This window comes from Bos javanicus, chromosome 11, assembly GCF_032452875.1.
Source record: "Bos javanicus breed banteng chromosome 11, ARS-OSU_banteng_1.0, whole genome shotgun sequence".
Classification (NCBI taxonomy): domain Eukaryota; kingdom Metazoa; phylum Chordata; class Mammalia; order Artiodactyla; family Bovidae; genus Bos; species Bos javanicus.
Window position 1 is genome coordinate 54615409 of NC_083878.1, and position 27592 is coordinate 54643000.

Below are 27592 nucleotides of genomic sequence, written 5' to 3' on the forward strand. Positions count from 1 at the left end.
ATACATGTCAGGCAATCTTATCACAAATAGCAGTAAAGAAGCCTGGGAATATGCATAAAAACTGTTGTAAATGCATGTATATGTATGGCTGAGTCCCTTCACTGTTCATCTGAAATTATCACAATGTTGTTAATTGACTATACCCCAATACGAAATGTTTTTGGTGTTTAAAAAGATATAAAAATAAAATTAAAAAAAAAACTTTTAATGTAAAACATGCAGCCAAGATAACATAGGAAATGACAGTAAAATTAACAAAAATGTAGAAATGTCACCCTAAGGACCAATCAGAAATCAAAAACTTAACAATTTTAGGGGCATCCAGAGTCATCTAAGTGGTTACTGGTTTTCTTTCATGAAAGTAAATTTGAGTCAGTCATTCTAACCCAGTCATAGCAAAGGAGAAAAACTAACCCAAACATATTCAGTTGATATATACCATGTCTGGGAGAAGACACATAGTGGGTAGCATGAAACCTTTAAAAAAGAGATCAGATGGCTTTATTGAAGCTTTATTAAAGTCTATTTATTTCTCAAGATCAGATGGCTCTAATTTGTCAATGCATGTCAATGTCCTGGACGGGGAGGGTTTTCAGAGGAGCTGATATGTGTAGTCTTCCCTCCTTTTCAGGTGTACCCCACTTCAGTGCCCCTGATCCTAGTTCTGGAATTTTTGCAATTAAGAACATAGGGCAAACTCCTCACATTGGGATTCATGCCCACCATGCAATGCTTTAATGATAAATTGACCATTTAGCTTGTGAAACAGGGCAAAATTTTGCTGACTAGAATATATTTCAATTCATATAGTATAATACATTAGTACTCTTGCCTAGAAACTCCCATGGACAGAGGACCCTGGTAGGCTGCAGTCCATGGGATCGCAAAGAGTTGGACACGACTGAGCGACTTCACTTTCACTTTTCACTTTCCTGCATTGGAGAAGGAAATGGCAACCCACTCCAGTGTTCTTGCCTGGAGAATTCCAGGGACGGAGGAGCCTGGTGGGCTGCCGTCTATGGGGTCGCACAGAGTCAGACACGACTGACGTAACTTAGCAAACAGGCATTCTGATTTATATAAAGTATTAATCTCTGGCTTATACTGATAAATTTAAGGGTCTGGATCTGCCTTCATGAGAACCAGACATGAAAGCTAATACAATATTCTTCTGGTTTCCACTGATTTCTCCAGAGCTCAGGATACTACTCTTGCACTACTGCTGCTGAGTTAGTAGCATTGTTCTGATTACTCACTGCTGTTTATCAGACCTTCTTACACTTCAGTGACTTAGAACAACAATTTATGACTTCTCACAAATCTGCCGTCTGCGCTGGACTCTACTGGACAGTTCTACTCCATGTTGTACCAGATAGGGTTGGCAGTGTAGGCTTGCATCTTCATCATGTGTCTGGGATGGTTCAAGCCAGGAGGGAACAGGTAAGCATTTCTCTCCTCTTTATGTAGCCTCTCTACATGTCTGACTTGTGCTTTCTCAGAACACATTGAGTCTCAGCTTAGTGGAACATCTTACATGGAAGCCTGTTTCCAAAAGAGAGAAAGCAGAAGCTGGCAGTTATTTTAAAAACTAGGAGAAATCACTTCTGCTATATGTTAGTTGTGAAAGTAAGTTAGATTTAAGGGGAGGTGAAACAAATTCCAGCTTTGATCTTAGGAGTGACATGAACATATAGTGAAGAAGGAATTGATGGCTGTCATCTCACATACATGAGAAAACAGACATGTAATAGACACTCAATAAATGTTGAATGTTGTTGTTGTTCTGTTGCTAAGTCATGTCCAACTCTTTGCAACCCCATGAACTGCAGCACGCCAGGCTTCCCTGCCCTTCATTTTCTCCCAGAGTTTACTCAAACTCATGTCCATTGAGTCAGTTATGCTATCTAACCATCTCATCTTCTGTCACCCACTTCTCCTCTTGCCCTCAATCTTTCCCAGCATCAGTGTCTTTTCCGGCAAGTTTGCTCCTCTCCAACTCATTGTAGAATAAATGTGAATGAATGAGTCAATGGCTTACAACAAAAGAACTCTTCTACTTAGAAGAAGGTGTAATGTTCTTTTTGGAATTTATATTTGTCTCAAAGGAACTATAGTTTTGTACTAAATTGAGTTGAAAACTTAATATTTCTGGATGACAGTATATTCTTTGACTATTTATAAAGAAGAAAATCAAGAGAGACCTTCAGAAAAATTCTGAAAGTAAAACATTAATAATAATAATAATAGTAATAATAACACATATATAGGGCTTTCTGTGTGCTATGAATTATTACAATTCTGTTTAATAATCATAAAATCCTACTTTATGGATGAGGAAACCAAAGCACAGAACAGTGGAGTCAAAATCACTTTGCTGATAAGTGGCAGAGTCTTTATTCAAATCTAGATCTGACCCACTATGCTATGACATCTTTCCTCCTTAAAAGAAATAATATATTTAACATTTGAATAAATTGTTTTCCTTCTATTTATCCTCATCCTCTTTTTCTATCTTCTCTATCCTCAGTAAAAGTAGAATTTCAATTATTAAATTGCTATAATGATAAGAATAGTGATAAATTGAAATGCATGAATACATGTTTACTAATTACACCTCTCTATATAACTGGAAGTATTTGACTAGGGGTTAGGATCCAATTAGCTGATTAGCGTATGCCAGCCTTCAGCACACCCATCTTGCAGGACAAAGGATGAAGAATGGAACATTTCAATGAGAATCAGTTAGGTTTAGATAGTGAAGCAAGTGTACAGAAAGGTTGTTATTTATACATTTCATTTAGGACTATTTTCTTTGGTCTGGAAATCTTTAATATTGGTTAAAAACAGACTGATGTTTATTGCTGATGGAAGTAACTTTAATCCAATGTAAAAAAAAAAAAGGCAGTGCAGCTGTCTACTTGTATTTGAGATACATAAGACCAGTGTTTCTCTACTACTTACATGCTTAAAAAATTTTAAATGTATTGATTTAAGGAAGGACATTGAATCTCCTTTATGATTAAATCACTATGGAGAACTCAAAAGCTTGATGCCAAGCTTTGAAGTTACACAAAGGTATCTGAAGGGGCATACTTATTCTTATCCTAATATTGACAAAAGTTTAATTTCAAAATAAATTAGAAATTATATTAATCTAGGAAATCTTGGAGTTCTTGCAAATGTGCAAACCTTGTCTCTGAAAGTCAGGTTCCTATACTTCCTATTCTAACCTTCTCAACACTGGTCCATCCCACAAACCCCATTGACTGTAGAGTGGCAATGCCCGAAATAAGGAATGACAAAGCTCAGTCCTCAAATAACCAACAGGCTTTTGGGAAGTGTAAAGACATCTTTAGGGGTAGGTAAGAGCAATCAAAGGGTTTCCCAGGTGGCTCAATGGTAAAGAATCCACCTGTCAATGCAGGAGACACAGGAGACGTGGGTTCAATTCCTGGGTAGGGAAGATCCCCTGGAGAAGAAAATAGCAACCCACTCCTGTTTTCTTGCCTGGAAAATTCTATGGGTAGAGATGCCTGGTAGGCTACAGTCCACAGGGTCACAGAGAGTCTGACACAACTGAGCAGGCACTATTCACAGGCAATCAGAAGCGACAAAGTACTACTTCACACAGCAACCATCAGCGGGGAAAAAAGTGAGTGTTAGTCATTAGTTTTGACTCCATGTCTGACTCTTTTTGACCCCATGAACTGTAGCCCACCAATCTCCTCTGTCCATGAGATTCTCTAGGCAAGGATACTGGAGTGGGTAGCCATTCCCTTCTCCAGGGGATCTTCCCAACCCAGAGATCGAATCTGGGCCTCCTGCATCACCAGCAGATTCTTTACTCTCTGAGCAACCAGGGAAGCCCAACACAACAATTATTTGTCCACAACACCCATGAAAAACGGTGATAAAATCCTGTGTCCAGTTCAGAAGTGAGAGACTTTTCTTTTTAAGATTCCTTTCTCCACTTGCTGCACCAGGGAATGCACAGCACAAAGTGATAATTGAGTGAATTGATTTTCTGATCATCACCATTCTGTGTGACTTGGGGTCACAACTGCCTTTTAAAACTTCTGTAAAAGTACTTCATACAGACATAGAAAATACAGGTGGGTGGTTGACCAAGAACCCTGCATGCACAGGTATGAAAACAAGTTCTGAAAATTCAAAATAGTCTCAGATTTATATATTTAATTTAAGACTTCTGGTGCTCATTTCTTCAACAAGCAAAAAATCTAAAGAGAATCAGATGCAGAAAACCCCTGGAAACCTTTTCATTTGCTGAGGATGTCTTCCTCAACTATGCATTCATATCACAATTATATAAGTAGCAATTTTAACTAACATGTCTAGTCAAATCAAAGAGTTATTTTCCTGTCTTTTTCACATATAAGAAAATTTTGAAAACAACCAAATGCTTAGATTTGGTTGATAATCATGGACTTCAACTTTATAACGTGGGTTTGAATTCTGAATTTTGCCTTCTCTAATCGGTTAAGTCTTTGCATGAAATGTTCCCTTGATATCTCTAATTTTGTGAAGAGATCTCTAGTCTTTCCCATTCTGTTGCTTTCCTCTATTTCTTTGTATCAATCACTGATGAAGGCTTTCTTATCTCTCCTTGCTATTCTTTGGAACTCTTCATTCAGATGCTTATAGCTTTCCTTTTCTCCTTTGCTTTTTGCTTCTCTTCTTTTCACAGCTATTTGTAAGGCCTCCCCAGACAGCCATTTTGCTTTTTTGCATTTCTTTTCCATGGGGATGGTCTTGATCTCTGTCTCCTGTACAATGTCACGAACCTCCATCCATAGTTCATCAGGCACTCTATCTATCAGATCTAGGCCCTTAAATCTATTTCTCACTTACACTGTATAATCATAAGGGATTTGATTTGGGTCATACCTGAATGGTCTAGTGATTTTCCCTACTTTCTTCAATTTAAGTGTGATCTGTCAATAAGGAGTTCATGATCTGAGCCACAGTCAGCTCCCGGTCTTGTTTTTGCTGACTGTACAAAGCTTCTCCGTCATTGGCTGCAAAGAATATAATCAATCTGATTTTGATGTTGACCATCTGGCGATGTCCAGTTGTAGAGTCTTCTCTTGTGTTGTTGGAAGAGGGTGTTTGCTATGACCAGTGTGTTCTTTTGGCAAAACTCCTTTAGCCTTTGCCCTGCTTCATTCTGTATTGCAAGGCCAAATTTGCCTGTTACTCCAGGCGTTTCTTGACTTCCTACTTTTGCATTCCAGTCCCCTATAATCAAAAGGACATCTTTTTTGGGATGTTAGTTCTAAAAGATCTTGTAGGTCTTCATAGAACCTTTCAACTTCAGCTTCTTCGGCGTTACTGGTTGGGGCATAGACTTGGATTACGGTTATATTGAATGGTTTGCCTTAGGAATGAACAGAGATCATTCTGTCATTTTTAAGATTGCATCCAAGTACTGCATTTCAGACTCTTTTGTTGACCATGATGGCTACTCCATTTCTTCTAAGGGATTCCTGCCCACAGTAGAAGATATAATGATCATATGAGTTAAATTCACCCATTCCAGCCATTTTAGTTCATTGATTCCTAGAAGGTCAATGTTCACTCTTGCCATCTCCTGTTTGACCACTTCCAATTTGCCTTGTTTCATGGACCTAACATGTCAATAAAGAACAGAAATGGTATGGACCTAACAGAAGCAGAAGATGTTAAGAAGTGGCAAGAATACACAGAAGAACTATACAAAAAGATCTTCACGACCAAGATAATCACGATGGGGTGATCACTCACCTAGAGCCAGACATCCTGGAATGTGAAGTCAAGTGGGCCTTAGAAAGCAACACTACAAACAAAGCTAGTGGAGGTGATGGAATTTCAGTTGAGTTATTTCAAATCCTAAAAGATGATGCTGTGAAAGTGCTGCACTCAATATGCCAGCAAATTTGTAAAACTCAGGAGTGGCCACAGGACTGGAAAGGTCAGTTTTCATTCCAATCCTAAAGAAGAGCAATGCCAAAGAATGCCCAAACTACCGCACAATTGCGCTCATCTCACATGCTAGTAAAATAATGCTCAAAATTCTCCAAGTCAGGCTTCAGGAATACATGAACCGTGAACTTCCAGATGTTCAAGCTGGTTTTAGAAAAGGCAGGGGAACCAGAGATCAAATTGCCAACATCCGCTGGATCATGGAAAAAGCAAGAGAGTTCCAGAAAAACATCTATTTCTGCTTTATTGACTATGCCAAAGCCTTTGACTGTGTGGATCACAAGAAACTGTGGAAAATTCTGAAAGAGATGGGAATACCACACCGCCTGACCTGCCTCTTGAGAAATCTGTGTGCAGGTCAGGAAGCAACAGTTAGAACTGGACATGGAACAACAGACTGGTTCCAAATAGGAAAAGGAGTATGTCAAGGCTGTATATTGTCACCCTGCTTATTTAACGTCTGTGCAGAGTACATCATGAGAAATGCTGGGCTGGAAGAAAAACAAGCTGGAATCAAGATTTCCAGGAGAAATATCAATAACCTCAGATATGCAGAGAACACCACCCTTATGGCAGAAAGTGAAGAGGAACTAAAAAGCCTCTTGATGAAGGTGAAAGAGGAGAGTGAAAAGGTTGACTTAAAGCTCAACATTCAGAAAACGAAGATCATGGCATCTGGTCCCAACACTTCATGACAAATAGATGGGGAAACAGTGGAAACTGTGTCAGACTTTATTTTGGGGGGCTCCAAAATCACTGTAGATGATGATTGCAGCCATGAAATTAAAAGACGCTTACTCCTTGGAAGGAAAGTTATGACCAACCTAGATAGCATATTCAAAAGCAGAGACATTACTTTGCCAACAAAGGTCCGTCTAGTCAAGGGTATGGTTTTTCCAGTGGTCATGTATGGATGTGAGAGTTGGACTATAAAGAAAGCTGAGCGCTGAAGAATTGATGCTTTTGAACTGTGGTGTTGGAGAAGACTCTTGAGAGTCACTTGGACTGCAAGGAGATCCAACCAGTCCATTGTTAAGGTAATCAGTCCTGGGTGTCCTTTGGAAGGACTGATGCTAAAGCTCAAACTCCAATACTTTGGCCACCTCATGCAAAGAGTTGACTCATTGGAAAAGACTCTGATGCTGGGAGGGATTGTGGGCAGGAGGAGAAGGGGACGACAGAGGATGAGATGGCTGGATGGCATCACCGACTCGATGGACGTTAGTTTGAGTGAACTTGTGATGGACAGGGAGGCCTGGTGTGCTGCAATTCATGGGGTCGTAAAGAGTCGAATATGACTGAGCAACTGAACTGAACTGAACTGAATCAGTTAAATGAATTTGAGAGTACTAGTTAATATCTCAAAGACCTTTCCTCCTGTATAAAAGGAGCAAAACTGTATTTACCTCATTATGCCTTGAAGAAAATTAAGAAAGAAGACTCATTTAAATATTTATTTCAATGCCTGGGATATGTAGTGTGAGTTCTTTATAAATGGCCATTTCCAAAATTAAATTTCCATTTATCCCTTAAAAAATTGCTTACTACTAACATGTTTTGAAATATGAGTGTTTTGAAGCCTTATTGTGTTAGATTTTTTTTAAATTTTGTAGTTGGTCATGATAGTAATACCACATTTTATGAAAGTTTTTCAGTTTAAAATATGATTTTATATTTCCTGGAATTTCACAACATACTTTTTAAAAGCAATAATCAATATCTCTGTTTTCAGATGGCAAATATGGAGGCCACTGAGATTTAGTTATTTTCCCAGAATTCAGACATTTATCTAGGACTCAATCACATGTAAGGGAGACATAGCCTTAAAGAGTGCTTTGAAAGGGAAACTTATGATGAATGCAATATTGAGAAATTTTACAAAAGAAGTGGGTTTTTTAATCCTAGCTCAACACTCAAGCTACCATTTAATCTGTTTCCTTTCTCCTAATTATAAAATTCTTAAAATTTCTCTCTCCTAAGCTATCTACACCACCTCCTTCTTCCCTCCTATCTTTGTGCTAATCTGTTCTTATCCCCATCAAAGCAAAATATCTTATAATACAGAAATTTAATTTCCAATTATTCATTCCTGCAGGACTTTCCTGAGTCTTAATCTTTCTTCATTTTTCTATGTCAATTAACACAAAATATCATCACTCACTCTTTCAAATTTTCTCCCTGTGCTTCCTTGTTCTCTGACTGCTTATTCCCTTTCCACCAAAATATATACACAGTCTTTTTTTTTTTTTTTTATACACAGTCTTGATGGCTTTTCCTCTGATTATATTATTTTCTTGCTCGAATTCATACATGCATCACTTCTACTCTGATTCTTATACTGATGACACAAAAATCTATCTTTAGCTCAAACCTTTGTATGTAGCATCACTTCCATATATTTTTTAAAAAATTTGTTGGTATATAGTTGTTTTACATTGCTGTGTTAGTTTCTACTGTATAGCAAAGTAAATCAGTTATGCTGCTGCTAAGTCACTTCAGTCGTGTCCGACTCTATGCGACCCCACAAACGGCAGCCCACCCAGCTCCCCGGTCCCTGGGATTCTCCAGGCAAGAATGCTAGAGTGGGTTGCCATTTCCTTCGCCAGTGCATTAAAGTGAAAAGTGAAAGTGAAGTCGCTCAGTTGTGTCCGACTCTTTGAGACCCCATGGTCTGCAGCCTACCAGGCTCCTCCATCCATGGAGTTTTCCAGGCAAGAGTTCTAGAGTGGGGTGCCATTGCCTTCTCCAAAATCAGTTATACATATACTTATATCTCCCCTCTTTTTTGGATTTCCTTCCCACTTAGGTCATCACAAAGCAATGAGTAGAGTTCCCTGTGCTATACAGTAGATTTTTATTAGTTATCTATTTTATATGATGTGGATGGGCCTATAGACTGTCACACAAAGTGAAGTAAGTCAGAAAAAGAAATACTGATATACACATATCAATGTATATGGAATCTGAAAGAAACTGGTATGGGCAATCTTATTTACAGAGCAGAAACAGAGACAGAGAAGTAGAGAACAAACATATGGATAGCAAGGGATAAAGGGAGGGGGATAAATTGGGAGATTGGGATTGACATATATATATATATATATACTTCCTTAGTTTTAAATGTTTCTTGCCCGCTGCCACTAGGGTAGCCAACTGGAAGAGAGATTTAAAACCTATTCAGAAACTTTTACAACTGTTCTACAAGGGCAGTACTTAAGGCCTAAGGAGAGATGAGTGTGTGTGTGTGTGAAAGGCATGTAGGTGACTATTCTATTTTGACTGAAGAACAGAAGACATGAGGGTAGGAAGTTGGAGATAAATTTACCAAGGAAGTTGGCATGAGATCAGGATGCCATTCCAAAGATTTGGGACTCACTTCTGCAGGAAACTAATGAAAAGAAACTCCCCTTTACCCTTTCCTTTCTACTTTCTATTCTGGATCTCTGTTTTTAAATCTACAAATCTAATGACTACAGGATTGCAGCTCTTAATGAGAAAGAATCTGTAGCCCCTTAGTTTTTTTCTTTAATTATGCCCCAGATTGTTTCGAACTATTCTGCATTATACTATACTGACCAAGTGTTCTAAGCCCTTTCAACTTTTGATCTCTAGTCTCTTTTCTGCCTTTAACCTTGTATCAGAAATGCAATACTTTACCTCTAGCATTGCCTTGGACCCAACATGCTCAAGTACATGCATTTATTAGATCACAGTGTGGTTTAATCACTTAGTCTGGTCCGACTCTTTTTCACTCGACGCTTTTTATTGTCCTCAGTGTACATGGAAACTAAATAATCACCTGTGTTTTTTCTCTTTTCTAATTCCTGTGAGCAAATGCATTTTGAGCCATCTGAATCAGACAAACAAAAGTGTTTTGCTAAACTAAAAAGGTTCTGTTTCCCACATCAGCACAGTACCTCATGAAAATCACTTCTTGAGTAAGGCCAGAGAACATTTCATTTGCAAATCTATCAGGTCTCTACTCAAAAATGTGTCTAATGCATATGCTGGAGTCAGACTTTCTGAGACTCTGAGTTTGCCCAGATCTTAGTTTCATCTCATTCAGATGCAAACAAAAGAGTCTGTAATGAGAGAACTCATTTGCAAGGAACTTTGTGATCCAGAGGTGTCAGAGCAAGGGGAGAACTGAATGTTGTTACTGATTCCAAACCCAGTCCTTTCTCCCTCCCAGTCCTTTGAATCCAGTGCTGATCTCCAGCAAACTCAGAATTTGAAGCCTTATTGTCTATTCAGGCAAACTTTTCACCTGACTATCATCCATTTGAGGGTCTGACATGCCTTTATTGAATGAGATATTTTGCTTTAGGCAAATAAAAATACCTGATAGATTTAAATAGAACATTAAATTAGTTTCACCTGCTTTCTTCAATGCCGCCAGAGTCTTGGAGAAAACAGTGAAACGACAGATCTATTTCTGCCTTTTGCAAAACACATCTGTGTATACAGACAATTCTGATTATCCCCTAATGAATTAACCCTCTGAGTTACTAAGCTGCCTTGTCCTAAAGTTAAGCAAGAGCAGTTTTTGCCTCTTGTTGCCCTCTTGACAACTCTTTTCATTAATAGGAAAAGTTACTATTTTAACAAGAATTTGTTGAACAGGAAATATCAGGAAATGGACCACTGCTGCGTTTCTGCTATCAATACATAGCACCCAATCTGCCAGGCTTAAAGAAAGATGCGCTGCTGAAAAAGCTGCTTGCTGACTAAACAGAAATCACACATATTATGGGGAACATAATAAGACATAGAAACCACCAACTTAAATCCAATACTGAAAGAAGCTGAAGTTAAAAAGAGATGCATCAGAGTGCTGTGCTAAGTACTTACAGGAATAATCAGTTCTGTATTGGGGTTATGAAAAACCTTCAGAGACGAGAAGTCTCTGAGCTAGTCTATGAAGGCCATATGGAATCCCAAAGATAGGCAAAAGAGACAAGTGTCCTGACTAGGGAAAGAAAAGTCCAGAAGCATGAAAAAAACCTGCCACATGCAGGGATTCCCCTCTGTGGTCAGAATATCTCTCATTGAGGGAAACAGTGAGGAATGAAGCTACAAAGATGGATCCCATGGTCATCTATTTCAGTGGATTGTGGATACCTGCAGAACAGGGACTTAAAAGTGAGGTGAAGCAACTCTGCCAGAATCCTGACAACAGCAGTTATCACTGGTGATGAGGATAAACAAAACCATCATTTCCTTTGCTATTCTATTCTATTCCCAAAGGGAGAGCATATTAATTGGGAGACAAAGTGCTGTTCTGAATTAAAGTCTATTAGGGCATGCATATAATTTGCTGACCCCACTTCTGATTTGAAATCAAAAACAACTTAAATTATAATAGCTATTATTTGTAGTGCCTGAGAAGACAATATGTGTGTGCACATAGAAACAAAATGTGTGTGTCTGTGTGTGCACGCACACATGCAGTGTTGTACTCAGTCACTCAGTTGTGTCCTGTTTTTTGTAACCCCATGGACTGTAGTCTGCTCCTCTGTCCATGGAATTCTCCAGGCAAGAACACTAGAGTGGGTTTCCATTTCCTTCTCCAGAGGATCTTCCCAACCCAGGGGTCAAACCCATGTCTCCTGTGTCTCCTACATTGGCAGGCATATTCTTCACCACTAGCACAACCAGGGAGCCCTGTGTGTTTATATTTATATGGGTGCATGTGTGTGTGTGTATGTATGTAAAAGAGGGGCTTCCCGGTAGCCCAGCACTAAAGAATCCACCTGCAATACAGGATATACAGGATACCTGGGTTCTGTCACTGGGTCTGGAAGATCCCCTGGAGGAGGAAATGTCAATCCACTCCAGTATTCTTGCCTGGAGAATCCCATGGATGGAGGAGCCTGGAGGGCTACAGTCCATGGGGTCAGAAAGAGTAGGATATGACTGAAGTGACTTAGCACACATACACATGTATATATATATAGAGAAAGAATGAGTTAGAGAGAGACAAAGTGTGTGCGTATACATATATATGCATGTGTGTGTATATATATATATATATACAGAGAGAGCAAAAGAGAGAGAAAGTGTGTGTGTGTGTGTGTGTGTGTGTGTGTGTGTGTGTGTGGAGAGAGAGAGAGAGAAAGAATATGCATGCGTGTATATATACATGTGTGTGTGCTTAGTCGCTGAGTAGTGTCTGACTCTTTGCAACCCCATGGACTATAGCCCGCCGGGCTCCTCTGTCCATGGGGATTCTCCAGGCAAGAATACTTGAGTGGGTTGCCATAACGTCTTCCAGGAAATCTTCAAAATCCAGGGATCAAACCCAGGTCACATGCACTGCAGGCTGATTCTTTACCATCTGGGAAGCTCAAGAATATTGGAGTGGGTAGCCTATCCCTTCTTCAGGGGAACTTCCCAATCAAGGAATTGAACCAGGGTCTCCTGCATTACAGGCAGATTCTTTTTTTTTTTTTTTAAGGAAACTGTTTTATTTTGAAGAGTCGATACAAATTACTAGCATCAATACTGTTGATAATCTCTTGCATACTTACATAGTTCTGTTCAATCGCTCAGTTGTGTCCAACTCTGCGACCCCATGAACACACCAGGCCTCCCAGTCCATTACCAACTCCTGGAGTCCACCCAAACCCATATCCAGATTCTTAAGGGTGTCCCTTGTGGCTCAGCTGGTAAAGAATCCACCTGCAGTGTGGGAGACCTGGGTTCAATCCCTGGGTTGGGAAAGGCTTACCCACTCCAGTATTCTGGCCTGGAGAATTCCATGGACTGTATAGTTTCTGGGGTCACAAAGAGTGGGACACGACTGAACAACTTTCATTTTCACTTTACCAGCTGAGCTACCTGGGAAGCCATATATATATGTATATATACATATACATAAAACTTCCAAAGTGGTTGTAATAATACTAAATATCATTTATTGAAGAGTTATTGTGGGCCAGGTACTTTATATTGTTCCCATTTGAATATTAACAATTACTTTGTAAATTAAAGTTATTATCCATATTTTCAGGGGAGAAAATGGAGTCATTGCTTAGAAAGTTGAAGCATATTGCTCAGGACACACAGCTATTTTGTGATGAAGTTATTATACAATCTAAATAAGAGAGCCTCTGATACAGAAGTCTTTCTGTTACACATGCTGTTTGCAAAAATAACTGGTGCTGAATAGTTCAGCTGTTTCAGGTTGTTAAGTTATAAGTCTAGAAATGTCAGAGCTTTCTAAATTTTTAATTTTTTCAAGGAAATTCTCTGAAAATGTGCTGTCTATGACTTTGCCTTCTGTAGCATAACAATCATTTTCTTCATGAACTCGCAGGAACCTTTTAGTGGACAAATATATCAAACAAATAGTCATCTCTTCTTTAACATCTTAAAAGAATCAGTGCTCTGAGCTATCTTTTCCTTTTCAAAAATCTCTCTTTCTTTGGCCTTGGTTGTAACTCTACCCTGGTCTCATGGTTCCCTCCAACCTTCCTTGTTGTTAGTTTTTACAAACCTCTACTAAGGCTTTTTTCTTCCATTGCTCATTAAAGGACAGTATCCTCCAAATTGCTATCTTCTCATTCTTTCCTTATTAGTCGGCACACCATCCATGTGTAATATTATAGTCTCACTGTTTCCATTCCCCCCATGGTGGACTGAACCATGGTTTAGTCCCCAGAACCTGTTAAAGTGTTACCCTAGACAGCAAAAACAGAGCTTTTCTGGGATGAATAAATTAAAGATCTTGAAATAGGGAGCTTATCCTGGATAATGTGAATGACTGGTATAGTCAGCAAGGGGATCATGGGAGGAAAGGGCATCAGAGAGAGGGAAGATGTAAGGACAGAATCAGGGATCAGAAAGAAGAATAAATACTATGTTTCTGGCTTTGAAGATGATGATTAAAGGGGCCACAAGCTAAAGAATGTAGGCAGACTCTAGAAGCTAGAAAAGGCAAAGAAATGGATCCATGTCTAGAGCTTCCAGAAAGGATAGAGACCAGCCAACACCAGAATTTTAGCTCAAAATAACTGACTCCAAACTTCTGACCTCCAGAACAGATAGATAACAAACCCATGTGGTTTTAAGACACTAAGTTTGTGGAGATTTGTCACTGTGGCAGTAGGATACAAATTTACTTCCTATATTCTTAGAATATATAAGTCCAGTACATTTCTCTCTCCTGGGCTTAAGAATTTAATATAAAACTGCTTGTTGGTTATCTCAATCCAACCATCCCACAAATATATGGTCACACTGAGTCCATCACTAACATCCACCCACTGAAATAGCAAGAAACCTCAAGAATCTCTTTGATATCTCCTTCTTTGCCAATACTCAGAGCCAAGCTTTGACTCAAACATGGTCTTAATCTACCCTAACATAAATGAGTGACAGATGAAGCCACAACTTTGCAACATAGAACAAATAATTTTAGCATGACATTCATTCAAAGCTTGCTTGCCATTTATCTACCAAAATGTTAAAATGTCTCAATAAGGCACAGATAGTCTCTAGCTATAAGACATGTAATTTATTGGTGAACTTTGAAATATGAGCTGGCTCCAATGGGGAAAAAACATAAAGATACAGACTAAAAGTAGAGAAAAAAAATAAAGGGTGGTAAATGTAATTTTCTAAAAGAGTCTTACCACATGGTGACTAAAGGAACTTACATTCAAGAAATGTCAGTCAAATCCACACATCACACTTCAGCTCCTTACCTAGAGAATTATATTCCGTTCTTGAAGACACTTTTTTTTTAAGTTATATCAGATTAACTGGGACTCATTTAGAAGAGAATGACCAGAAAGGAAGAGAAGGAAATCATAAAATTTTCATATAAAGACTGAAATAAAAAATAAAAAGATTCAGTGGATCTATAATATTAATGTATTGACATGGTATGAACTCAAAAGTTCAAACTAAAACAAAAACCTGAAAATTCATTTTGACTTCCTGATAGTTGAGGAGGGAAGGATTACCAAGAGTAGTTGATATTAATTATCATCCATATGCAATGACTTACATGGAAAAACAGGAAGCCTGGCATTTTTATTAGAAAATAAGATTAAGCTGAGTAACCATTTGGTACTAAAGCTATTGAGAGGAAATACTATGCAGTAGGAACAAATGGGCCATAAAGGTGTTTTTTTTTTTTTGAAGAAGCTTGTTTTGCATTCTAATTTTGCAACTGCTTCATTGGTATGTGAGTATATGCAAGTCATTTTACATCTCAGAACCTCATTTTTCTTCTTTATAAGGTATGAATAATTTCTTTAAAATCAGTGGGTTTTTTGTAAGGATAAGTTTAATAATGCATTAAATCACTTAGTAAACTGCCTGTCACACACATCAAGTTTCAATAAATGATGGTATTACTAGAAGTAGGAGAATTCAAGCAGGGGATAATAACATTAGCCTAGGTGACCTTCAAGACATTTCTAAAAATCTGTTTCCAATAAAATATATTATTAGAAAAAAAATTTGTCTCTAAAATTAACCATGAAATACTGAAGAAATATAGCTAATATACTTTAAAATGCAAATATGAGGAAATAGGAAAACTAGGGAAATCTCCAAGGACCAGCATTCAACAGAGAATGGAAACCAGAGTGGTAATACTAAGGCTCTGGCCACCTTAAGAACACATATTCATCTCATTAACCAGGAGGTTTAGTTTAAATGGCCTCAAAATGGAACTTGATCAGCAATAGATTGTTTAAGAATCTGTGCTTCCATTGCAGGGGGCATGGGTTCATCCCTGATCAAAGAACTAAGATCCCACATGCAGTGTAGCTTGGCCAAAAAACCAATAAATAAAAATGCATTTAAATGGCCTAAAAATGACAGGAGATAAATACTTGCATTGTGTGAAATGGGGAGATAGAAGTAGGACCCTATAAGTCAGAATAGGCAATGCATAGAATGAGAAATAAAATCTCAACATAAGACAGAGGAAAAGCAAGCTTGAAGATCTTAACTCAGACTCTAATAGAGAAAAACAAAATAAAGGCAGTTTCTCCAGAGAAGTTATAAACTCAGGTCTGATTTCACTCAGGCAAGTGTATGATTAAGGACCTGCCACACTGAGTTGTCACATAAAAAAGATCTAAGCAACCTAGACAGAACAAAGATCAATCTGGTCACATTTAGTCTAGAACACTTAAGATTCTCCACAGTAAACATCACCCAAAATGAGGTGAAAGTATAAAATTAATAACTCCTAAAACAAATTACCTTAAATAAGTAGGCAGAGACTGTACTGAGTAAAATTAAATTTGAAAAAAAAATTGATAATTATTAGATAGAAGATATTTAAAATTATGTTTACAATGATTTAATATATAAAAGAAGGAACTAAAACATGAGAGGAAAATCCACTGTCAAATAGATAGGCATACTTGAAAAAGCACCTATTAGAATTTCTAGAAATAAAAACTAAAGTCTTTGAAATTTTAAAACTTCAATGAATTATTTAAATATTGCATTCAGCAGAGCTGAAGATAGATTTAGTAAACTGGATATTAAATTTAAAGAATGTACCCTGAATAAGTCACAGAAAGATAAAATGAGAAAAATAAAATTTATATTAAGAAGTACAGAGAATATAATAAAAATGTTTAAAATGTCTAACTTTGAGAATAAGAATAAGAGCAAGGAGAATATAGCTATATCATATTTGAAAACAGCTGAGACTTTTTCAGAATTTATGAAAAATAAAAATACTCAAGTTCAGGAAGCACAATATGCTCAAATAAAACAAATACAACTAAATACATACTTTGGCATGTTGTGATGAAACTGCAGAACATCATTTAAAAAGAGATTTTCAAAGATGCAAGAAAGAAAATGTAACATATTCATTTTTAAAATTGCAATGAAATATGGCCACAAACCAAGTGGCTTAAGACAACACACCACAGTTTCTATGGTTAGGGGCTGGGCAAAGCCTAACAACATCCTTTGGTTAGGTCTCAGAAGTACACAACTAAGTTGTCAGCCAGGCGGTTTTCTCATCTGGATCTTCAGGTTCTCTTTCAAGTTTTTTCATATTGCTTATAGAATTTCAATCCATACAGCTATAGGACTGAGGCCCTCAGCTCCAAGGGAACTGACCTCTCCATACACAGTTCACAAATGACTTTTTGCTTTTTCAAGGCCAATGGCAGGTCCCATTAAGTCTCACATAGGATTAATCTCCACTTTATTTACCTTAAAATCAACACGCTTGTCATTTTAGTCATGCTTACAAAACCCTTCAACATTAACCCAATCTTCAGAATGTTACTCCATCCCAGTTACAGAATTCTGAAACTCGAGAAGAATGCATTATACAATGAGTGTACGTGAGGTGTAGGAATCTTGGAAGACACGTTAGAATTCTGTCTACTTCATATAGATTTTTTCTGGAATGGAGTTACAATTATATTCATAGTGGCTCAACAGCAACCACAGAAGTCATAAGACAATAAAATCCTATTTTACAATATTGAGAGAAAATACTCTTTAGTATAAATTTACCAGAGGAAAACAGTTTTCACCTAATTATCGTCACTAAGGTAACATAAAAAGTGTCTATTGAGAAGGAAATGAAACAGTGAAGAAAGAACTAAAAGACAATAAGCAAAAAGAAGCAATGAAATTATAAAATGCATGGGCAAATCCAAAATCTGTTGACTAGGCAATAACATATAAGACAGGATCAATCAAATGTGTGCATGCTCAGTCATGTCAGACTCTTTCCAACCCCATGACTGTAGCTTGCCCCAGACAAGAATACTAAGTAGGTTGCCATTTCCTGCTCCAGGACTCTTCCCAACCCATGTATTGAACCCACATCTCTTGCATCTCCTGCATTGCCAGGCGGATTCTTTACCAAGTGCACTACCTGGGAATGCATAAGACAGGATGGAGATGATTAAAATAAAATCCAAATTTCTGAATTCAGGGTGAAGAGGTGATATTGTCTAATTTTAGTATACTTAAGATGACATCTACATGTTAAAATTGTAGATTTGTTCACTAAGATAACAGAATTTTGTTGCAATACTTATAAAGAAGTAGAAAAAATCAGGAAAAGTATAAAAATACTCCTGAGGAAGGCATTCAAAAAGAGATAGGACAAGAGTCATTGAAAAAACCACACCCAGATAACCTGGAACCAGCTTACTGACTAATACACAGGAACTTATAAAAACAAAGGTAAGCAGATGTAGATTCCTGGCCAGGTATAAGACTAAATGTTTTTGGTAAAAACCCATCCTGTAGGAATAGTCATCAGATACTTAAGAGAATTAACTTCTTAAAGATAAAAGTGAGTTTGGAACCCTCTGAGATCATGAACCTTGAAAACACTTAGATTAGGAGATTTTCTTCCAATGAGACATCCAACGGGGCCTAAAAGCACTTAAGTTTGGGAAATCGGTTTCTCTATTCCAGGACTTCTCAGAATCTTTTAGTGAGATAATGAGCATTATTTAGGTTACTTATTAATTTTTTTGCTCATGCTCCTCCGTATGTTGAATCTTATTTCCCCAACCAGGGATTGAACCCCCGCCCCTGCATTGGATGAAGTCTTTCTAAAAATTTTCTATTACAGTTTATTACAGTGTATTGCTAATCCTGTTCGTGACGCCAATTGTCTCGCTGTATCTCACTGTCTGCACTGTTCACTGAACCCAGTGTAGGCAAGGCATGAGCTAAGAGGCTGGAGGCAAATGCAAGGAACCTTAGGAACTGCAGACATGTTTATTCTCTCCTGGCTGGAGCAGCAGCCATAGCACCAGACATAACAACACAATCGCTCACAACTATTCAGGGTTTTTCCAGGTGAAGTTTATGCATACTTACAGAACCAAAGTATCCCATGGCCAAGTGAGTACCTCATGATGTACATGTGCAGTGGCATAAATGATCTTAGCTGTTACACAACCGTGCAAAGTCATTGTTTACAGAGCATGGGGTGAGAGAGCCTGACTGGTGCCATCTTGTTAATTTCCCCACATACAGGATATTTTTTTAATTGGAGGATAAATACTTTACAAGGAGAGGGTGGGATGATTTGAGAGAATAGCATTGAAACATACATTACCATATGTAAAATAGATAGCCAGTAGGGCACCCAGAGCTGGCGCTCAGCTACAACCTAGAGGGATGGAGTGGGGAGAGAGGAAGGGGGTGGGGTTCAAGAGGGAGGTGACATATATATGTATACCTATGGAAGCATGGAGTCTTAACCACTGGACAACCAGGTAAGTCCTGAGATAATGAACATTATAAATCCCTAAGAAGGAGGGAGGAGGCAACCATCAGTGCTTCCCGATATTACTACTTATTCCATTTTGCAATAAGTATTCCATTTGGGGTTACTTGTGTGTATATCTATTTTTGCCAAGTATGCCATGAGTTTATTTCACCATTAAACATTAGCCTAGATAAATTCAAGGACCAGTCAGAAACCCCAGAGAGTTATTGAAAAGGCACTGACACCATTATGAGATTAAACCAGAGAAGGAAATCATGTTATTTAAAGTCCCAGGAAACACAATCCTTCTGAAGAAGCTCCCCAGGAGCACAGAGCTGTTTTGGCACCATCTATAATTTCTGTGCACCAGTAACTGGGCCTTCTGTGAATACAGACACTAAATAATTAATTGAATATTCATAGACTTTCAAATCAACAAATATTTAAATAAGCAAAGATATCAGTTACTTTTACAGTATTTCTTTCTTCTTCATCCTGGAATAATTTTGTCTTAGTTTACTTCTGAGTGACTGTGTGTGTTTGTGTGTGTGTGTGTGTGTGTGTGTGTGTACATGCATTCCATCATGTCTAACTCTTTGCGACTCCAGGGACTGTAGCCCACCAAGCTCTTCTCTCCATGGAATTTTCCAGGCAAGAATACTAGAGAGGTTGTCATTTCTTCCTCCAGGGGATCTTCCCTACCCAGGGATCAAACCCACATCTCTTGGATGGTTCTTTACCACTGTGCCACCTGGGAAGCCCAGTTTACTTCTACGTCAGTCAAATATCCATGCCCCATATTGCCCTTCCTCTGGTGAGCACTTTAGTAACCAGATCACTACTAATGATATGTGAACAAGGACTTTCTTCTTGTGAATAAAATATATGCATTCTCACATGAGCCTTCAGAGAACGCTTTAATCTACCTACCAGTACTGGCTCAGAATTCATCCCTCTTGTGGAGTGATCATCTGAAGCTGTGAGTGTCAGGTCCAGCATGTAGTCAGCCTTCACACAGTATCTGCTCTCATTTCTGTTCATCTCACCAGCTGCATTAATTTGGAATCTTTTTGGACCTCCACTCCTACATCTATAAAAGGGAAAAAAATAACAAGTCCCTGCCCGGGTTGCTGTGATGATTAAATAAGACATGTAAAAGCTCGCAGTGTGGTGTCTGCACGAAATTTATTCCCTTTTCTCTGTGCAGAGACCTAGCTTAACTTTACTTGCAGTCGATGAGTTGTGTTGGGATGAGGCTGTGATCACAGAATCTGTTTGAAAGGCTTATAGAAAAGAAAAGGCTTGGACTTGGAAATTAAAAGATCTGGGTTCAAATGCTGGTTTTGACACTCTCAGAGTGGCCCTGGACAGATCATAAATTCTCAGGGTATTTACCTATACAATGAGGGTAATACAAGCCACTATACAAGGATAGTTTTCTTGCAGATTAACATTTTATGTACACATGATTATATATATATATATATATATGTGTGTGTGTGTGTGTGTGTGTGTGTGTCTATATACACACACAAAAATATGCACACACATATAAAGTGTTTAGCATGTGAGGACTGGTATCATTGCTAATGTTTTGTGTATACCTTCAGGAATTGCTCCTGAAGTCTCTATATTTGAAGTCTCTGTATGTCACCTGTGTAAAAAGTAAAAGTGTTAGTCACTCAATCATGTCCAACTCTTTGTGATCCCATGGACTGTACCCTGCCAGGCTCCTCTGTCCATGGAATTCCCCAGGCAAGAATACTACAGTGGGTAGCCATTCCATTCTCCAGGGGATCTTCCCAACCCAGAGATCAAACCCAGGTCTCCTGCATTGCAGGCAGATTCTTTACTGTCTGAGCCACCAGGGAAGCCCATGTCATTTGTTCCCAGGGTTATTCTAATGACACTCTAGATACCTTTGAGAACAATTTTCTATAAAGACACAAGGGGAACAGAATATCCTTTCCTATTTAGCCAATTCTAAACCACATCTCCTCCAAGAAAGGTGCCACATTCCCAGCTTCTCTTTTCACCATCCAAGAATTAATATGGTGGAGAGTTCTGTGCAGAAGTGTAAGGAAGGTGATTATAGCTGGGGGGACAGCTTCATGGCCTTGGTCTCAGGCTGCCCCTTTCGCATTGTGTGATCGTGGATAGGTCACCTATGTACATCAGTGCTACGAGTTCATAAGCTGGGGCCACTCATTTCTTCTGCTTCTTCTGAACTCCTGAGGACCTTCCCCAGGACCGATTGTTTCCTTTCCTGGTGTCCCTTTTATTTTTTGTAATGGTATCGCAGCATTTCTTATTTACTTTTAATTGGCATACAGTTGATTATAAAGTGTTAGTTTCAGGTGTACAGCAACATGATTCAGTTTTATAACACATATATGTATGCACACATATATTCTTTTTCAGGTTCCTTTCCCATATAGGTTATTACAAAATACGAGTACAGATCTCTGTGCTATACAATTCAGTTGTGTTAAGTCACTCAGTCATGTCCAGCTCTTTGTGACCCATGGACTGCAGCACTCCAGGCTTTCCTGTTCATCACGAACTCCCGGAGCTTACTAAAACTCATATCCATTGAGTCGGTGATACTATCCAACCATCTCATCCTCTGTCATTCCCTTCTCCTCCTGTCTTCAATCTTTCCCACCATCAGGGGCTTTTCCAATGAGTCAGTTATTCACATCAGGCGGCCAAAGTATTGGAGTTTCATCTTCAGCATCAGTCCTTCCAATGAATATTCAGGACTGATTTCCTTTAGGATTGACTGGTTGAATCTCCTTGCTGTCCAAGGGACTCTCAAGAGTCTTCTCCAACACCACAGTTCAGAAGAATCAAGTCTTTGGCGGTCAGCTTTCTTTATAGTCCAACTCTCACATCCGTACATGACTACTGGAAAAACCATAGCTTTGACTAGATGGACCTTTGTTGGAAAAATAATGTCTTTGCTTTTTAATGTGCTATCTAGGTTGGTCACAACTTTTCTTCCAAGGAGTAAGCATCTTTTAATTTCACGGGTGCAGTCACCATCTGCAGTGATTTTGGAGCCCCTGAAAATAAAGTCTCTCACTGTTTCTATTGCTTTGCCATTTATTTGCCATGAGTAATGGGACCAAATGACATGATCTTAGTTTTCTGAATGTTGAGTTTTAAGCCAACTTTTTCACTCTCCTCTTTCACTTTCATCAAGAGGTTCTTTAGTTCTTCTTTGCTTTCTGCTATAAGGGTGGTGTCATCTGCGTATCTGAGGTTATTGATATTTCTCCCAGCAATCTTGATTCCAGCTTGTGCTTCATCCAGCCCAGCATTTCTCATGATGTACTTTGCATATAAGTTAAATAAGCAAGGTGACAATATACAGCTTTGATGTATACCTTTCCTGATTTGGAACCAGTCTATTGATTCATGTCCAGTTCTAACTATTGCTTCCTCACCTGCATACAGATTTATCAGGAGACAGATCAGGTGGTCTGATATTCCCATTAGTTGAAGAATTTTCCACAGTTTGTTGTCATCCACACAGTCAGACTTTGGCATAGTCAATAAAGCAGAAGGAAATGTTTTCCTGGAACTCTCTCACTTTTTCAATGATCCAAAGGATGTTGGCAATTTGATCTCTGATTCCTCTGCCTTTTCTAAAACCAGCTTGAACATCACGGTTCGTGTACTGTTGAAGCCTGCCTTGGAGAACTTTGAGCATTACTTTGCTAGCATGTGATGATTGCAATTGTGTGGTAGTTTGAGCATTCTTTGGCATTGCCTTTCTTTGGGATTGGAATGAAAACTGACCTTTTCCAGTCCTGTGGCCACTGCTGAGTTTTCCAAATTTGCTGGCATATTGAGTGCAGCACTTTCACAACATCATATTTTAGGATTTGAAATAGCTCAACTGGAATTCTGTCACCTCCACTAGCTTTGTTCATAGTGATGCTTCCTAAGGCCCACTTGACTTCACATTCCAGAATGTCTGGCTCCAGGTGAGTGATCACACCATTGTGATTATCTGGGTCATGAGGATCTTTTTTGTCTAGTTGTTCTGTGTATTCTTGCCACCTCTTCTTAATATCTTCTGCTTCTGTTAGGTCCACACCATCTCTGTCCTTTACTGAGCCCATCTTTGCATGAAATATTCCCTTGGTATCTCTAATTTTCTTTCAGATCTCCAGTCTTTCCCATTCTATTGTTTTCCTCTATTTCTTTGTACTGTGCTATACAGTAGATCCTTATTTCTGTGCCACTACTTCAGTATCTCTGTATTCATGTTGCCATGGAGAGGGCTCCTAAAGCTTCACCAGTCATGTGTGCCACTCCATGCTCTGTCATGCAGTGGATATGAAGGCAGGTAAGTATGAACATTGCTTATTTAAATCACTTGAGTCTCAGCGTGATTCACAGGGTTCTTGTATGTACCAGATTTGAACTCTGCCTAAGACTCTATCTTTGAGAGTTAGTCCTTTAGCTAAGTTCCCTAGTAGATTGCGGTTAGCATTCACTAAAGTATATTAGTTATTAAAGAGGTTCCTTATCATAACATTATTTAAAATTATGGTGTGGTGGAGAAGGAAGTGTGGTAAGAGAATCATAACCATGAGAACTCTGGTGTCAGTCGAATGAGACGGAATGTCAAAAGGAAAGATAGCAAGGTTAGGTTATATTTATTGGCCCTAGAGGGAAGAGAAAGTGAGGAGAAGTGTGCCTAAAGAGTTTGTAATCACTAAGAAAATTGGAGGGGGCTGGAGGGAACCAGGGAAAAAAAGCCATGAGATGAACTGGAGCCCTCTGGCAAATGTGGGATATGTGTACCACCCTCACTCAGAGCTGTGACCTTCTCTGAATAAATTACAGAGTCCTGTAATTTATACCATTTTAATGACTGTATCATATTTATATACAAGCTGTGGACTCCAAGGCAAATTCTAGGAACAGAGGAGTCATGGAAATTCACACAAGGTGGCCACACATAACTCTCTCTGATTAAAAGAATTCATGTAGCAATTAATATCAATAATAAAAAGTAAGGTAAAAAGAGATCCCAGATATTCTAGACGTGCTTTCGCCTCCTGTCACTCACTCCACTCCCTTAAAGAAACTCTTGGAAGGCATGCAGATCCACTGTTGATGATAAGAAGTGGGGGACCCTAATGAGTTGAAAGTATGTCCTTGAATCTTTGAACTTTCTCTAAGGAAGTTCTTTAAATTTCCACCTTCTTTGTGGGTGGTTTTCTACTCTTTCTTCAGTAGACAGATTTTGTGGTAGATTATTGGATTAGCAGTTAGACCACTAATTATGGTATATGAACAATTCTAAATTCTTTGGGCACTGATTTCTATATCTGTCAAATGAGAATATCTAAAAGCCAATGGAATATTACTCGACTGTGAAAAATAACAAAATAATGCCTTTGCAGCAACAGTCAAGTGGTCTTAGAAAGCACTTCTATTAATGAAGCTAGTGGATGTGACAGAATTCCAGTAGAACTATTAAAAACCTTAAAGGATGATGCCATCAAGGTGTTGCATTCAATATATCAGCAAATCTAGAAGACCCAGCAGTGGCCACAAGATGGAAAAGGTCAATCTTCATCCTAATGCCCAAGAAGCGTAGTACTAAAGAAAGTGCTAACCATTGGACAATTGCACTCTTCTCCCATGCTAGTAAGGTCATGCTTAAGATCTTACATGCTAGGTTTCAGCACTATGTGAGCCAATAAATTTCAGATGTCCAAGGTCAGTATAGAAAAGGAAGAGGAACTATAGATCAAATTGCCAACATTTCCCTGGATCATAGAGAAAGCTATGGAATTCCAGAAAAAACATTTACCACTGTTTCATCAACTATGCCAAAGCCTTTGACTGTGTGGATCATAAAAAACCATGGAAAGCTCTTAAAGACATGGGAATACCAGACCATCTTATCTGTCTCCTAAGAAACCTGTATGTGGGTCAAAAAGCAAGAGTTAGAACCCTGTATGGAATAACTGATTGGTTCAAGATAGAGAAAGGAGTAAGACAGAGCTATCTGCTGTCACCCGTTTGTTTAATCTATATGCTGAGCACATCATGAGAAAAGCCAAGCTGGATGAGTTACAAGAAGGAATCAAGATCGGCAGGAGAAATACCAACAACCTCAGATATGCAGATGATACCATTCTAATGGCAGAAAGTGAAGAGGAACTAAAGAGCCTCCTGATGAGGGTGAAAGAAGAGAGTGAAAGAGCCAACTTAAGACTAAACAACAAAGACAAAGATCATGGTATCCTTCCTCATTACTTCATGGAAAATAGAGGGGGAAAATGTGAAAGTAGTGACAGAGTTCCTCTTCTTGGGCTCTAAAATTGCTGTGGATGGTAACTTAGTCATGAAATCAGAAGACGCTTGCTTCTTGGCGGGAAAGCTGTGACAAACCTAGGCAGCATGTTGAAAAGCAGAGATATTGCTGACAAATGTCTATATAGTCAAGGCTATGGTTTTCCCAGTGGTCACATATGGTTGTGAGCTAGACCATAAAGAAGATGGAGCATGGAAAAATGAATGCCTTTGAACTGCGGTGCTGGAGAAGACTCCTGAGTGTCCCTTGGATAGCAAAGAGATCAGATCAGTCAATTTTAAGGGAAATCAACCTTAGTACTTGTTGGAAGGACTGATGCTGAATCTGAAGCTCCAGTATTTTAGTCGTCTGATGTGAACAACCAACTCATTGGAAAAGTCCCTGATGCTGGGAAAGATTGAGGGCAGAAGGAGAAGAGGGTGTCAGAGGATGAGATGGCTGGATGTCTTCACAGATGTAATGGACATGAACTGGGCAAACTTCGGGAGATGTTGAGGGACAGGGAGGCCTGGTATGCTGCAGTCCATGGGGTCACAAATAGTCAGACATGACTGGGCGACTGAACAACAACAACAGCATTGTTGAACTAGAGATTGTCATACTGAGTGAAGTAAGTCAGACGAAGAAAAATACCATGTGACATCACTGATATGTGGAATCTAAAAAAATGATACAAATGAATGTATTTACAAAAGAGAAACAGATTCACAGACTTCAAAAACAAACCGATAGTTACCAAAGGGGAAAAATTGGGGGAGGGATAACTTAGGAGTATGGGATTTACATATACATACTACCATATATAAAATAGATAATCAACAAGAACCTACTGTATAGCATAGGGAACTCTATTCAATATTCTTTCCCCTATATGGAGAAAAATATAAATGGCTATATGTTTAACTGAATCACATTGTAATGAAGAAAAAATAAATTAATTAAAATTAAACTAAAAAAGAATATCTAAACACCCTTTCAGTTTTGTTGTTTTATAATTCACCTAAGACTCTTTTCTAGGTGGTTCAGTGGTAAAGAATCTGCCTGCAATGCAGGAGACATGTGTTTGATCCCTGGGTGAGGAAGATCCTCTGGAAAAAGTAATAGCTACTCACTCCAGTATTCTCACCTGCAGAATCCCAAGGACAGAGGAGTCTGGTGGGCTACAATCCATGGTGTCACAAAGAGTCAGACATGACTGAGTCACTAACACTTTCACTTTGAACAGTTAAGACTCTTAACTGTTAAAAGTCCTCAAATAAAATGCATGCCTTAATCTCACAGATAAACCTCCCCAGCCCTCCACCTGGGATCTTCTTTCTCTAGTGTTATATTAGATACATCTATTTTTTATGTATAGTCATATTCATATTTTTTTTTTAAGTTGCTCAGTCGTGTCCAACTCTTTGTGACCCCATGGACTGTAGCCTACCAGGCTCCTCCGTCCATGGGATTTTCCAGGCAAGAGTACTGGAGTGGGTTTCCATTTCCTTCTCCAGGGGATCTTCCTGACCCAGGTATCGAACCTGGGTCTCCCACATTGTGGCAGACTACCCTCTAAGACAACAGGGAAGCCCATATATGGAGACATATCCATATGTCTCTATACATGTATATATGGCTACATTCATATTTATATCTATATAAAAAGTCTTTCTCTTTCTTTTCATATTTATCTCTCTATATAAAGTCATTCCTATTCCTTTCACTCATATCAGAATCATCGATTTACTTGCAGGGCCCATTTAACTGAATATCTTTTTCTCTTCCCTGGTCCCAATATTTTGTCTGTTCCTTAAAGGCAGGACAGTCTCTGCCCAAGGCTTAAACTGATAATTTTCTCTTTAGCCAAGGAACCTGGAAAGTCGGTTGCCTCGCACTGTGATTAGTATTAAAGGGTTAGGTGTCTACTTTTGATCACAAGACTTGATATCTTGCTATCTGCCACCTCCAAGGGACCATTAGATAAAATCTTCCCCAAGTAATTGCTGTAAGGTCTACAGAATTTCACGGGAGATGAAATTATTTACCTGATGCTAAAT